The sequence below is a fragment of the Suricata suricatta genome, chromosome 8 (genome assembly GCF_006229205.1).
Source record: "Suricata suricatta isolate VVHF042 chromosome 8, meerkat_22Aug2017_6uvM2_HiC, whole genome shotgun sequence".
Taxonomy (NCBI): Eukaryota; Metazoa; Chordata; class Mammalia; order Carnivora; family Herpestidae; genus Suricata; species Suricata suricatta.
Window position 1 is genome coordinate 94,096,197 of NC_043707.1, and position 13,825 is coordinate 94,110,021.

Below are 13,825 nucleotides of genomic sequence, written 5' to 3' on the forward strand. Positions count from 1 at the left end.
CATATGTTTGCACTCATAGGTCTAGCAGGAAAACAAGAGAGACCTAATGGAGAACCAGGGGGAACGGAGGAGGGAGAGAGAGTTGGGGAGAGAGAGGGATGCAGAACTTGAGAGACTACTGAAAGCTGAGAATGAACTGAGGGTTGGGGGGGAGGGGGGAGGGGGGAAGACAGGTGGTGGTGATGGTGGAGGGCACTTGTGGGGAAGAGCACTGGGTGTTGTATGGAAAACAACTTGACAATAAAATATTGAAAAAAAATTGATAATCACTTAAGTTCAAACACATTCTAAAAGCATTAAATTTTTACCCCCTTTTATGTGTATAATCTCATATTTCACATTGTTTTGTTTTGTCAATGTAATTGATTTTAGTACTTTTGTGTTTTAAACTCTATACTGTAATTAATCTACTACATTTACTATATGTTTACTTTTACCTCTGAAATTTTTCCTTTAATAATTTTCTTCCAGTTATAGCCTCTTTCCATTCAAAAAATTCCCTTTAGGGGTGCCTAGGTGGCTCAGTTGGTTAAGCATCCAACTGTGGCCCAGGTCATGATCTTACTGCTGGTGAGTTTGAGACCTTCACTGGGCTCTGTGCTGACAGCTTGGAGCCTGCTTCAGATTCTGTGTCTCTCTCTTTCAAAAATAAACAATATTAAAGAATTCCCTTTAATATTGCTTAAAAGACTGGTTTAATAGTGATAAAAATCCTTTAATTTTGTCTACAAAATTCTTTCTCTCTCAATTCTGAAGTATAACCTTGCCAGGTAGGGTATTCTTGGTTGTAGGTTTGTTAGTTCTCCCACTTTGAAAAAACCATGCTGCTCCCATTTTGGCCTGAAAAATTTCTGCTGAAAAACCAGCTAATAGCTTTTTGGGGTGTCAATGTGTATAACTGTTTCCCTCTGTCCTTTTGCATTTAACATGCTCTCTTTATCATAGGTCTTTGTGTGGACCTCCTTGCCATCATCTTATTTGGGGCTCTCTTGACTTCCTGGACTTAGATGCCTATTTTTCTTTCCCACATTAATTTCTTCAAATAAGTTTTCTGCTGCCATTCTATTTCTGGGATCCCTGTAATGTAAATATTATGCTTGATGTGTCAATCTCATTTTTTTCTTTTTGCTATTTAGCTTTGTTGCTTTTTATTACCCTTTCTCTCAGATGGCTGATCTGTTCTTCTACAACTCCCAATCCACTGATTCCCTTTAGTCTATTTTTCATTTCAGTTACTGTATTTGCTCTGATGAGTTCTTTTGTTATTTTCTATTGCTTTGTTGAAGTTCTCACTGAGTTAATCTACTCTTTATTCAATTTTGGTGAGCATCTCTAAACATTACTTTAAACTTTTTATTAGGCATATTACTGATCTTTGTTTAATTTAGCTCCCTTATTGTGATTTTGCCTTGTTCTTGCATTTGGGACATATTCCAGTCTCTTCATTTTGTCTGTGTTTTTTCCTCCATATTAGGTAAGTCAACTATGTCTTTGCCCCCCCCCCCCCCATGCTTTTTGATGTGGCTGTCTACAACTCGCTGGAGAAGATCTGTTCTGTGTATTCAGATAATTTTCAGATGTAGCTGTTACCTCAGTGTGTGCTTGGGACGATTTTACTATCTGCCATGTTCCTGCTTTCAAAGCTATATTTTATAGATTATTTATGTACTCATTCTACAAATGAGAAAACTAAACCTTTGCATAGTTAATATATTTTGCAGCTGGTATACAGAGGTATTCAGGGGCTTAAAGAGAAATAATACAACTCTAGCCATGTTAAATGAAGAAGAAATATATATTAATCAAACATCTACTTGTTAAATAGACATTTTAAAAACCAGGTTAATATATGGCATCTATAAAAATTTGAACACTAGATGGGTAAGGAGCATTAAGGAAAACTCTGGTTGGGATGAGCACTGGATGTTATATATTAGGAATGAATCACTGGAATCTACTCCTGAAATCATTATTGCACTGTGTGCTAAGTAGGATGTAAGTTAAAAATAGATAAAGAGCAAGCCTTTGGGACTAAAAAAATGTAGACATATAAATAGAAAATATTCTTTCCTATATCAAAATAGATTATTACAAACATTTCACTCTGGCCACTGAGACTTCCCAAGATGGTGTAGCGGGGTATCTGCCTTCGTGAAAATCAAATGAGTTTTTGTTAGGGTACAATCTGTTACAATGTGCCTTAACACAAATTTAAGAAAATGTTATTAGATATATATGTACACCACAGGTGACCTGATGAGACCTTGAATTTTCCTTTTATGAAAGATTATATTTAGAAAAACTATCAGACATTTGGAAAATAGGAATCATATAGTTGATATAAAAATGTATTAAGTAATTGATTTTGGTAGGAATTTTATGAATAATTTGGCAGTGAGGAGAGAATCTTACCAAAATTATCTAATGATTATGATTTTACTTTAAGCCTATTACTGATGTGTCAAAGAAAATTGTTTCAATGTTGTATGTCTATATATCCCTTTCTCTATTACAATTTAATCTGTCAGCTAGTGGTATTTTCATATTAGGGTGGCCTTCTCATATTATTAACATAGAGATAGAGAAGCATCTCATTTTTATTGAGTATTTTTGTTATTGTTAATAATACCTTCCCAACAGAATTTTACAAATTATGGCCTTAAGTGCAATTTCTTTTTGAGTTGTAAGAGGTACTGCTCTACCCAAGCCAGCCATGGAAGATGAGGAAACAAGATGGGATCTAAAGACTCAAGGCTAGGTTGACAGAAGTATCAGAAACTATGGTCATGAACCACAGAGTTTCTAGTTTCAGTCTAGTATCAGATTGATAATTTTATCTCAAACTGGGGAATAAAAGAATAGCTGGTCTCAGTAATTGACATAAACTTTTATACAGTGGTAAGATGCACAGTAGTAGCTTTTCCAAAATATGTTCTCTATTTGAAGTCTACTTATGTTTAATGCACACAGACACTAGATACTATATTATACTCTCTACATGGAAAAAGACTATATTTAATTTTTAACTCATTCATTCAACAAAGGTTTCTCATCTTCTCTGTGTCAGGCTTCATATGATTTGCAATCTAGTGGGGGGAAAGCTTAAAAGTAAAAGACCCACTACAAAGTGATCCATGCTCAGGTCAGAGAGGGCATGCAGGAGAGAAAGTCAGTATGAAAACTACTAAAGAAAGTGCTTTCCAGGAAGGAGGACTATATTGGGAAATGAGGTTTAAGTACCTCAGTAGAACCCACTAAATAGATATAGACATAATATTAAGAGTGTGTGCTTTATCCTAGATAAGATAGAGAAATAGAAGTCAGAGACTAAGTTTTATGATGATATCTTTTGTTTCAGAATGGAAGACATATTTGGGGAGAAAAAACAAAGAATGGGGGTTTGTAGTAGGAATTTAAAAGGGGAGGAATAAAATCTTAAATATAGGAATAGAACTGATGTACCTTGGATGTAGTAGTAGGAGGTTGAGAGAGGAGGATGAATAATTCAATTACTTGCTCAAGGTCTAACCTCATTCTTGACACACTGAAATCACTCAACATAGAATGGATGAGTAGAAAAGTAAATGAAGCCTAAACACCATCATTACTATCTCATTACCATCAATATCATTGACTGGATGCTTATTAGGCACCATGCTCTTGTTAACACAGTGGATACTCACAATAACCCAATGTGATGGGTTCTGTTAGATTTCCATTTTATAGATGGTGGAACTGAAGTTTGCTAAAGTTAGTAAGGAGGGAGTTCATGCCGTCTCATAAGTGGATAATTTTATCTCCTATAGTATTTTAGAAAGTTGACTTATAGCCACTGTGCATTGAATTTAACTATGCTGTTTTAAAAAACAACTTAGTCTTAAATTTTTAAGAAGATTGCCTTCTATATTTTACAGAATATTCCAGACTTTGTCATGGAAAATGGATGGAACAGTACTCCAGTACAAGCCTAGAAACTAGGGAATATATAACCTACGTGAAAGAGAACAATGTTTTTTTTCATCACAGAACCAAAACCTTGGAGAAAGCTAACATGGTGCTTTGCATTCGTTTGCTTCACTGTCACTAAAAATAACAGAAGTGATGCTGCGTTTTTCTTCTCTTGATAATGAATGGCCTAATTGCATTTGGTAATTGCATATGACTGAGAATAATTTAATTGAAAATGAACTGTGGCTTTGCTTTTTGCAAACGCAGGCAGCTTGAGTTTCTCATTGGTTAATTAGGTTTTATCAGGCCTTGCCCCCTATGAAAGAGAGGAAGGCCTTCAATGCTGGAGACCTTATGGATTTTCATGGAGGGGTATCTTGATTGACACCATAAATGTCAACAAGTCAGGGGCAATCTGATGTTATCCCTTGAGCTTTTTCTCCTCTCTATTACTGTAAAACAATTCATCATCATGATCATTACCATTATTATCACAATTCCTGTACGTGTATGTTTGAGAATCAACAAAGCAGTTTCATTCACAGGTGAAAAAGCACAGGTATTTCTTTATTGCTTATGAAAAACAAAATTCAGAGATGTTAAGGGACTTCCCTAGATTGCATATTTGAGGAACCAGTTTGTACCTAAGAATCTAAACGTAGTGTTTTCCCACTATTAAGTGCCTACCTAAAGACCTAAAAAATAATAAAATCGCTTACTTTAAGACACCTGAGGAAGGTAGCCAAGAGGAATGTACTTTTAATACAAGAATACTTAAGGTTAAATATTTAAAATGCTTAATATGTAATGCCTAATAAATCAGCAGCAAGCAATAATATAAAGAAGAAATTACAAACCTAAAGGTGGTGGGACAGGCACCTGATGACTCTTTTCCTCAGGGTTGTGAGTTCAAGCCCTGCACTGAGTGTGAAGCCTACTTTAAAAAAAAAAATGGTGATAGACAAGGGAAGGGAGGAGTCACCACAGCGGCTGACTTGTATGGCTCCCTACCTGTAGCCAGACTTTAGGAGCAGTGCTGAAGATAGAAGCTGAGCAGATTCAATCCCAAGAGTTAACACTATATGCCTCCAGACTGGAAAGAGTGCTGATCAGACAGTCCTAGAAGATGTCAAGGAATACTCCATTAAGGTATAGTATATAGGTTTTTTTCTTTTTCAAATTTTTATTTTATATTTAATGGTTATGATGGTAAATTTTATGTTTATTTATAAAGTTCAGCAGTGTTAGGTACATCCATATTGTAGTGTAGCCATCACTGCCCTCTGTCTCCAGAATGATTTTCATCTTGTAAAACTGAAACTCTATACCCATTTAACAATAGCTCCCAGTTCCCTTCTCCCTCCTGAAACCACCTTCGGTCTCAATGATGTTGACTGATCAAGATATCTCATAAAAACTCAATCATGGTTTGTCTTTTTGTGACTGGCTTGTTTCACTTAGCACTGTGTCCTCCACTTTTAGTCATGTTGTAGTATATTCCAATATTTCCTTTACAGGGCTGAGCAATATTTTATTGCACATGTATACCACATTTTGCTTCTCTGTCAAATGGACACTTAGGTTTCTTCCACATTTTAGCTATTGTGAATGATACTGCTACGGATATGGGTACCTCAGCTTGGGATGCTGTAACAAATACCACAAACTGGGTGGTTTTAAACAACAGAAATTTATTTTTCACAGTGCTAGAGGTGGGAAAGTCTGAAATCAAGGCGCTTGGGAACATCTTCCTTGCATACTATACTCTCACATGACCTTTCCTTATTACATGGGGAGGGACAAAGTCTGGTCTCCTCCTCTTCTTATAAGAGCACCACTCTCCTGACCTCATCTTAACTGAGACACTGACTTTACTCCTTTTGGGTATATACACAGAAGTAAAAATGCTGAGTCATATAGTAATTCTATTAATGGTACAGTGGCTATACCCTTTTATATTTCCACTGAAATTGTGTAAGGGTTCTAATTTCTCCATCTTTCCAACACTTTTTCAGTTTCTTTAACAGTATCTATTCTAATGCTTTGTCCTGATGATAAGTGATGTTGAAGAGCTTCATGTGCTTTACATTTTCTTTGGAGCAATGTCTATTCCTTTGCCCATATTTAAATTGGGTTGTGTTTATGTTGTTGAGTTTTAAGAGCTCTATATGTTCTGGATATTAATCCCTTCTTGGATGTATTATTTGTAAACAGTGAACAGATTATCCTATTCTATAGATTAACTGTTGATAGTGTCCATTGGTACACATACTTTTCAAGAAGCCAAATTTACTTTTTTCTTCCATTGTCTGGACTCTTGGTGTCATTTCCAACAAGCTTTGTCCTGTTGTCTTCTAAGAGCCACTATATTTTGAGTTAACGGTTATTTGTGATGCTAGGTAGTGATTCAACTTCATCCTTTTATACTCAAATATCCAATTTTCCTAGCACCATTTATTAGAGACCATCCTTTCCCCCATTAAATAGGCATTGACACCTTTGCCAAAACTCATTTATTTCTAGGCTATTATACCACAACAACACTGTTTTGATTAGCTTTGTAGTTCTTAAATCAAGAAGTGCAAGCTCTCTTTGTTGCAAACTTCTCCCCTTATAGTCTAAGAACAATGTCTGTCTGTTTCTGTGTCTGAGCCTCCATGATCAGAGGAGCAATCAGTACCCAGATCCCTGATTTTTTAGAGGATATGATCCTTCTTGTCCACAGTGGCTCCCACAAGTTGCCTACAATGTTCTCCTGGAACCAGTATACCATTGTCTACCTCAGGGCTGGAGCGCTGCTGTTGCTGAGCCAAGAACAGAATTTGGCTGAAAATAGCCACAGTTTACTGGCTCAAGCCTTTCTCTGGAAGTTAGAAGCCTTCAATAGAGTTGAGAGTCCCAAAATAGTTACATTGTACAGGTATTTCTTCTAGTACAATTGTTGTCTCTGTGGGAAGACAGAGTCCTAGAGCTTCCTCTTCTTCCATCTTCCTAGAATACTGCTTCTATAATATATGCTTTTAAAATTCTCAGTTTTGTTAATGGTCCTGTTGATGGTTTACAAATTTATAGCTATCAGGGATAAGACTCATGACTATTTTTGTATACAACTTTTTAAGAGGACCTATTTTCATTTATCTTGGTTAAATAACTAGGACCATAATTATTGCACTAGGTCTTATCCCATACAATGTTGATGAGTGTATACAATCACAAAGTTAAATGAACATCTACTTGCTCCAAAATTGTGTTTTCATTTTTATTCATTCAAAAATATTTTCTATTTTAATTGTTTTTTTAATATTTTATTGTCAAATTGTTTTCCATACAACACCCAGTGCCCTTCCCCTCAAGTGCCCTCCACCATCACCACCACCTCTCTTCTCTATTTTAATTGTTTAATACCCAAATGTTTTTATTTTCTAAAGATATCTTATTGCTACTTTTTTATTTAAATTCCAGTTAACCTACAGTGTTATATTAGTTTCAGGTATACAATATAGTGATCCAACACGGCCATACAATACCCAGTGCTCATCACAAGTGTACTCCTTAATCCCCTTCCCCTCCATTCTGGTAACCATCAGTTTGTTCTCTAAGATTAGGACTCTGTTTCTTGGTTTGCTTCTCTCTTTTTCTCCCCTTGCTCACTTTTTTTTTTCCTCAAACTCAATATATGCGTGAAATCATATGGGTAATTATTTCTAATTTAATATTTGTGATAAGGTATTCAAAGACTTAAGTGTACACTTATAAAGAATATATATTCTGCAATATACCCTATGCCTGGCCATAAAATTAGTCTTAACATTCACCAAGAAATTTAGTGTTCACCATGAGGAAAAGTTGGTTGATATTAGTTAGATCTCTGACATCTATTTAAATAAAATTTGAAGAAAAATATCTCTAACATCTTAGCTGATGTTCCTTCAAATTTCTTCTAATTTATTATAAATTATTGAAAGAGGGTTTTGAAAATCACCAGCTATAAGTGGGGATTATCTATTGAGAGTACTCTTTCTCTTGCAGTTAACCTTGCCTGACATTAATATAGCCAGATTAGCCATTTTACCTATAATGCTTGTCATGCCTATTGGCGCCTACCCTTTGATTTTCAACCAATTTATAACAAAGTAGGCAAATATTTGGGTCTTTTCTTTATATCCAATCTGACCATCTCTTTTTAATGTTTAGTGTTTTTACATTCAGTATAATTATCTGTATGGCTGAGTTTGAATCTAGTGCTTAGGAATTTTGTTTTTCTGTTGGCCTATTATATGTACATCTGCTTGTGGTCAAATAATATATTTTTAGCGTTTCAATTTGTCTTTTTCTTGTGTTTATCCTTTTTTGGTAATGCTTTAGAGATTACATTATAAAATTTTAACTTATCTATTTTGAGATATGTTTCTTCCTAATTAAAGATCTACAATATTCTGTCACTTATTTCCATTTATTGTAGTTTTATCATGTATTCACTTTTACATGGACTATAAGCAATGCCATTTGTCAGTATTATTACCATACATTACAGTTTCTCTTACAGAAATTTAAAATATATTTCTTACCATTCTTCCAGAAGTTTGGGACATCTACTTGGTATTATTTCTTCTCAGCCTAATATCCTTTAGCTTTTCTTTTATTGCAGGTCTAAAGAGACAAAGATGAAATTCTTTCAACTTTTACTTGTCTTGAAATGGCTTTATTGTTGTCTTTATTTTAGAAGGATATTTTTTACTGAATATATTTAGTTCCCTTGCCTTTCCTTGCTTTCTAGACCTTGTGTTAAATATTGGAATGAAGTACATTAAACAACAATGGAAGAAAGTCATTGGATTGTGAAATGTAAGATTTATGGAGGAGACAGGGTTTTAAATGAGCATTAAAAAAAACCCTACAAAATTAGCAGCAATAGAACACTCTGGGGGAGAATCTTATAATTCTGAGTTGGGAGGTCTTTACTCCTTATTTGCTTCTCTGTAAGAAAAGGGGAAAAAATAGATATGACTGTGAAGACATCACATCAGGCAAGACATCAGGCAAGAGCATGACATTCATTGAATCACACTGAAGTCACTGCATTTAAAAGGTAATATAGGTCGTTTCACTCTCCTGAACTCCCTGGCATTCTGCATTACTTATAAGATTGGGTTCCTAGGTCAGGTCACAATCCTCCAACTTGCTGGAGGCATATGAAGGTAAGAGTTATTTAATTTTCTTTGCAACATCAATTCTCCCCAAGGTTTCATCATCTGGGTTTGGAGTAGAATGGTAACGGTTGGTTTTTCTGGCCTCAGGTAACTCTTCAATACTTAATCTACTTCTACCAGAAACCCATGGAGAGAAAAAGTTATCAATTTCTCTATTAATAAGGGTGATCATTTGTTTTCCATTTACCTCTTAACATCTCCTCTCTACTTGTTGGGATTCAGTTTACAGGTGAGATATTGAGAGATATAGTTTTACCCCCAAAACTCCAACACCTATGGAAAAGTAGAAGAGAAGAAAGAGACCCACACATTTCATACATAGCAATGCAGAAAGATGAAGAACAGGTAAAAGGGATTTCAGGCCCCACATAGATCTGATCTCATGTTTTGGATTTCTTCTATATTGCAAGGTAAAGTGGTTTCATAATGTAAGACCATAAAAGCATAGAACTTCCTTGGCTACTATTCTTTGATGTAATTCAGTGAGAAGGGAGGTAGCTGCAAGGAAGGATGTTCTGCATTTTCCCCCCTGGAAATGCAGAACTCTATAATGAATAATGCTACATACTTTGGAATTACACTTCCAAACTTTGAGCTCAACCACTTATTGGCTATATAAACTTCAGTTTATTTCTCCTTTATAGTTTATATAATGATATAATCCATATAAAGTACTTGGCCTCGATCCTGGACTATGGCATTAAATTAAATGGTAACTTAATAAGATTGACCAGTCATTCCTCTATTCTGTTGAACTTCTACAATACAGCATATAAAATGTGAGGATTATAAGGAGGATCAGACTTCCACAAAATTAAAGGGCAAGTTAATGACAGAGCCAGTTAGAAAACATAATAACTTCATATTGTCTCCTCCCAATGTGATTTAGTATATGGTAGCCCTCTATCAGTGACCAACCCAAATGTCTGGTACATGGTAGCCGTTGAATAAATGATTGCAAAAGTAGAAATAAGATACAAAAACTAGACACAGTGGGGTCATCCCTGAAACAAATGGAGCCTGTTTTCTTTTGAGAAGCTTTATCTTTGGCTGTATACTTTCAACTCTGGTTGTACTATCTGGGATTTATGAAGAGACGAACAACTAACTAGGACTTCCTTCAGTTAAGAAGGTCATTCTATTCCAATAATCATAACTCAAGTTCTCATGCTGGCTACTCAGAAGTTATGAACTGCAACAAAACCCATTCTGAGAAGAGTCAAGTTGTATGCATGGCCAACAGAGGATGCATCCAATTGGTAAGAAGGAAGACAGAGGACAACTATATGCAAAAGAATGACCCTGAGTATTTTCTTTAACCATTTAGAGTTTAATTTTGTGTATGGTATAAGACCTAAATGTGACACCATAAAACTTCTAAAACATAGGCAAAAGTTTCTTTGATATTAGCCATAGAAACATTTTTCTGCATATGTATCCTCAGGCACAGGAAACAAAAGTAAAATACTAAACTATTAAGACTATGCCAAAAGAAATCTTCTGCACAAACTAATCAAGAAGGCAACCTACTGAATGGGAGAAGATATTTGCAAATGATGTATCCAATAAGGGGTAATAGCCAAAATATATAAACAACACCAAAAATACAAATAAGCTGACTATTCAGGTCCTCTGCCCATTTTTAAACACTTTTCCAAAGATGACATACAGATGGTTAACACATTAAGAAAATGCTCTACATCAATAACCAACAAGAAAAATTCAAAAAGAAGCCAAAATAAGATATCACCTTATACCTGTCAGAATAGTGAGAATAAAAAAAAAATGTTGATAAGACAAGAATGTGGGGGGAAAAGGAATCCTAGTGCACTGTTGGTGGGAATGTAAATTGGCATAGCCACTGTGGAAAAGAGTATGGTGGTTTCTTTCTTAAAAGTTTAAAATAGGGGCACCTGGGTGGCACAGGTCATGATCTCAGGGTTTGTGGGTTTGAGCTCCGTGTCGGGCTCTGTGCTGACAGCTCAGAGCCTGCTTCGAATTCTGTGTCTCCTTCTCTCTCTGTCTCCAAAAAAAATAAATAAATAAATAAAAAGTTTAAAATATAAATGCCATTTGATCCAGTCATTCCACTTCTGGTTATTTATCCAGAGAAAATTAAAACACTAATTAATTTGAGAGGATCTATGCATACCTGTATAATGTTTATTGTAGCATTATTTATAATATGCAAGATAAGGAAGCAACCTAAGCATCCATCCATAGATCGAGAAGATGTGGTATGTATATACAGTAGAATATTACTCACCAAAAAAAAAAAAAAGACATACCAATCAATTGTGGAATTTAAAAACCAAAAATGAAGAAATAAGAAAGGCTTAAATACAAAGAACTGAAGGTTGGTGGGGGGGTGATAAAAGGGAATTCCAAGAGTACCCTTACTGTGATGACTAATGTACAGAATTACTGAAAAATACTGTACACCTGAAGGTAATACAATTGTTATATATACTTCAATTAAAAAGTTTAAAAAATATTGTTACTTTTGGCATGTGGCATTATTTACACATAGAAAACCCTAACAACGCCACCAAAAGCTCTAGGAAGTAATGAATTGTCATTATAGAAAATGAATATGGGGCACTTGGGTGGCTCAGTCAGTTAAGTATCCAACCAGCTCGTGTCACTATCTAGCTGTTCCTGATTTCAAGCCCCACATCAGGCTATGTGCCTCCCTCTCTCTGCTCCTTTCCCCACTTGTGTTGTCTTTATCTCTCTCTAAAATTTACATTTAAAAAATAAAAGGAAATCAGTTGTTTCTATACACTAATGAAATAGACATTTTAAAAATTCCATTTATAATTTTGTCAAAAAGACTAAAATACTCAGGAATAACTTACCAAGGAGGTGAAATACCTGTACTCTAAAAACTATTAAAGATGATGCAAATGGAAAAATGTTCCATGTACTCATGGATTGGAAGGATTAATATTAGAATAATTAAGAAGTCCATACTAATCAGCATATCAACATTTTTCACAGAGCTAGAATAAATAATGCAAAAGTTCATGTGGAAGCACAAAAGACCCCAAATAACCAGGACATCCTGAGAGAAAGGACCAAAGCTTGAGGTAACACAATCCAATATTGAAGATGTACTACAAAGCACTAGTAATCAGGCTACAATGGCACTGCAGAGCAGCATACACATGGATCAATGCAAAAGAATAGCAATCCCAGAAATAAACCCATACTTACATGGGCCATTAATCTACAAAGAAGGAGGCAAGAATATTTAGCAGGAATAAGACCATCTTTTCAATAAATCATGCTAGGAAAGATGGACACCCACGTGCAAAAATAAATAAACTCAAAAGCTATTAAAGACCTAAACTATATAACTCCTAGAAGAAACAGAGGCAGTAATTTGACATTGGTCACAGAAATATTATTCTACATATACCTCTTCAGGGAAGGAAAAACAAAATTAAACTATTGGGACTAAACCAAAATAAAAAGCCTTCACACCTCAAGTGAAACCATCAATAAAACCAAAAGGCAGCATACTGAATCGGAGAAGTTATTCACAAATGATATATCTAATGAGGGGTTATTATCTAAAATATATAAGCAACTTACACTACTTAACACTAAAAAATAATCTAAAAAGTGGGCCAAAGACCAATATAGAGGGTAACAGACACATCAAAAGATGCTCAATGTCACTAATTATCAAGGAAATGCAAATCAAAACCATAATGAGTTATCACCACACACCTGGCAGAATGGCCAGAACAAAACAATAATATAGCATGTGTTGGCAAGGATGTGGAGACAAAATAACCTTCATGCACCATCTATGTAAATTGGTACAACCACTGTGGGAAACGGCATGGGGTATCTTGAAAAAAATTTTTAAACAGAAATACCATATGATTCTGTAATTCCATTCCTAGCTATTTACTCAACGGAAACAAAAACACTAATTCAGAGGGACACATGTCTATTGCAGGATTATGTACAACAAGCAATCCAAGTGCCCATCAATGATGACTGGATAGAAAAGATAGTACACACACACACATTACTCAGCTATAATAAAAAAAGATCTTGCCTTTTACAACAACTCTATAGATGTACCTAGAGAGTATTATACTAAGTGAAATAAGTCAGAGAAAGACAAATATATATGAAATCTAAAACAAAACAAAACAACTGCAGCAAAAGACCTAGAAATACAAAGAAAAAACTATTGGTTACCATAAGTTTGGGGGATGAGCAAATCGGCAAAGTAGAGTGGGAGATGCAGACGTTCGGTTACAGAATGAATAGGTCAAGGGGATAAAAGTTACAGCATAGGAAATATAGTCAATAGTATTTTAAGAATGTTGTATGGTTACATGTAGCTACAGTTGCAGTGAGTAAAGTGTAACATATAAGGTTGTCTAATCACTGTATTGCACACCTGAAACTAATGTAACATTGTGTATCACCTATACCTCAATAAAAGTAAATGATCTCTAAAACATTCCAACCATTGGGCTTATTAAACTTTAATCTGTTTTCAATGTACTAAAGTTAAAGGAATCTATGTCTAATGTATTTAAGAATTAGAATCATAAATAACCAACTAGAGAATGTCATTAAATATATAAAAATTATTTCTAAAGAATCCTAGAAATTCTGAAGTTGAAAATTAGAATAATTAA

The 13,825-nt window shown here is 34.9% G+C and overlaps 1 long non-coding RNA gene across 1 annotated transcript in view; it reads left to right on the plus strand.

Annotated features, from left to right (window-relative positions):
• The window catches only part of LOC115299238, a 47,340-nt gene extending 43,238 nt beyond the window's left edge, over window positions 1-4,102 (plus strand). Inside the window, exon 2 of the long non-coding RNA XR_003912058.1 lies at window positions 3,915-4,102. This is a non-coding gene — a long non-coding RNA (uncharacterized LOC115299238). The remainder of the gene's footprint in view (window positions 1-3,914) is intronic.
• The last annotated feature ends 9,723 nt before the right edge of the window (window positions 4,103-13,825 follow it).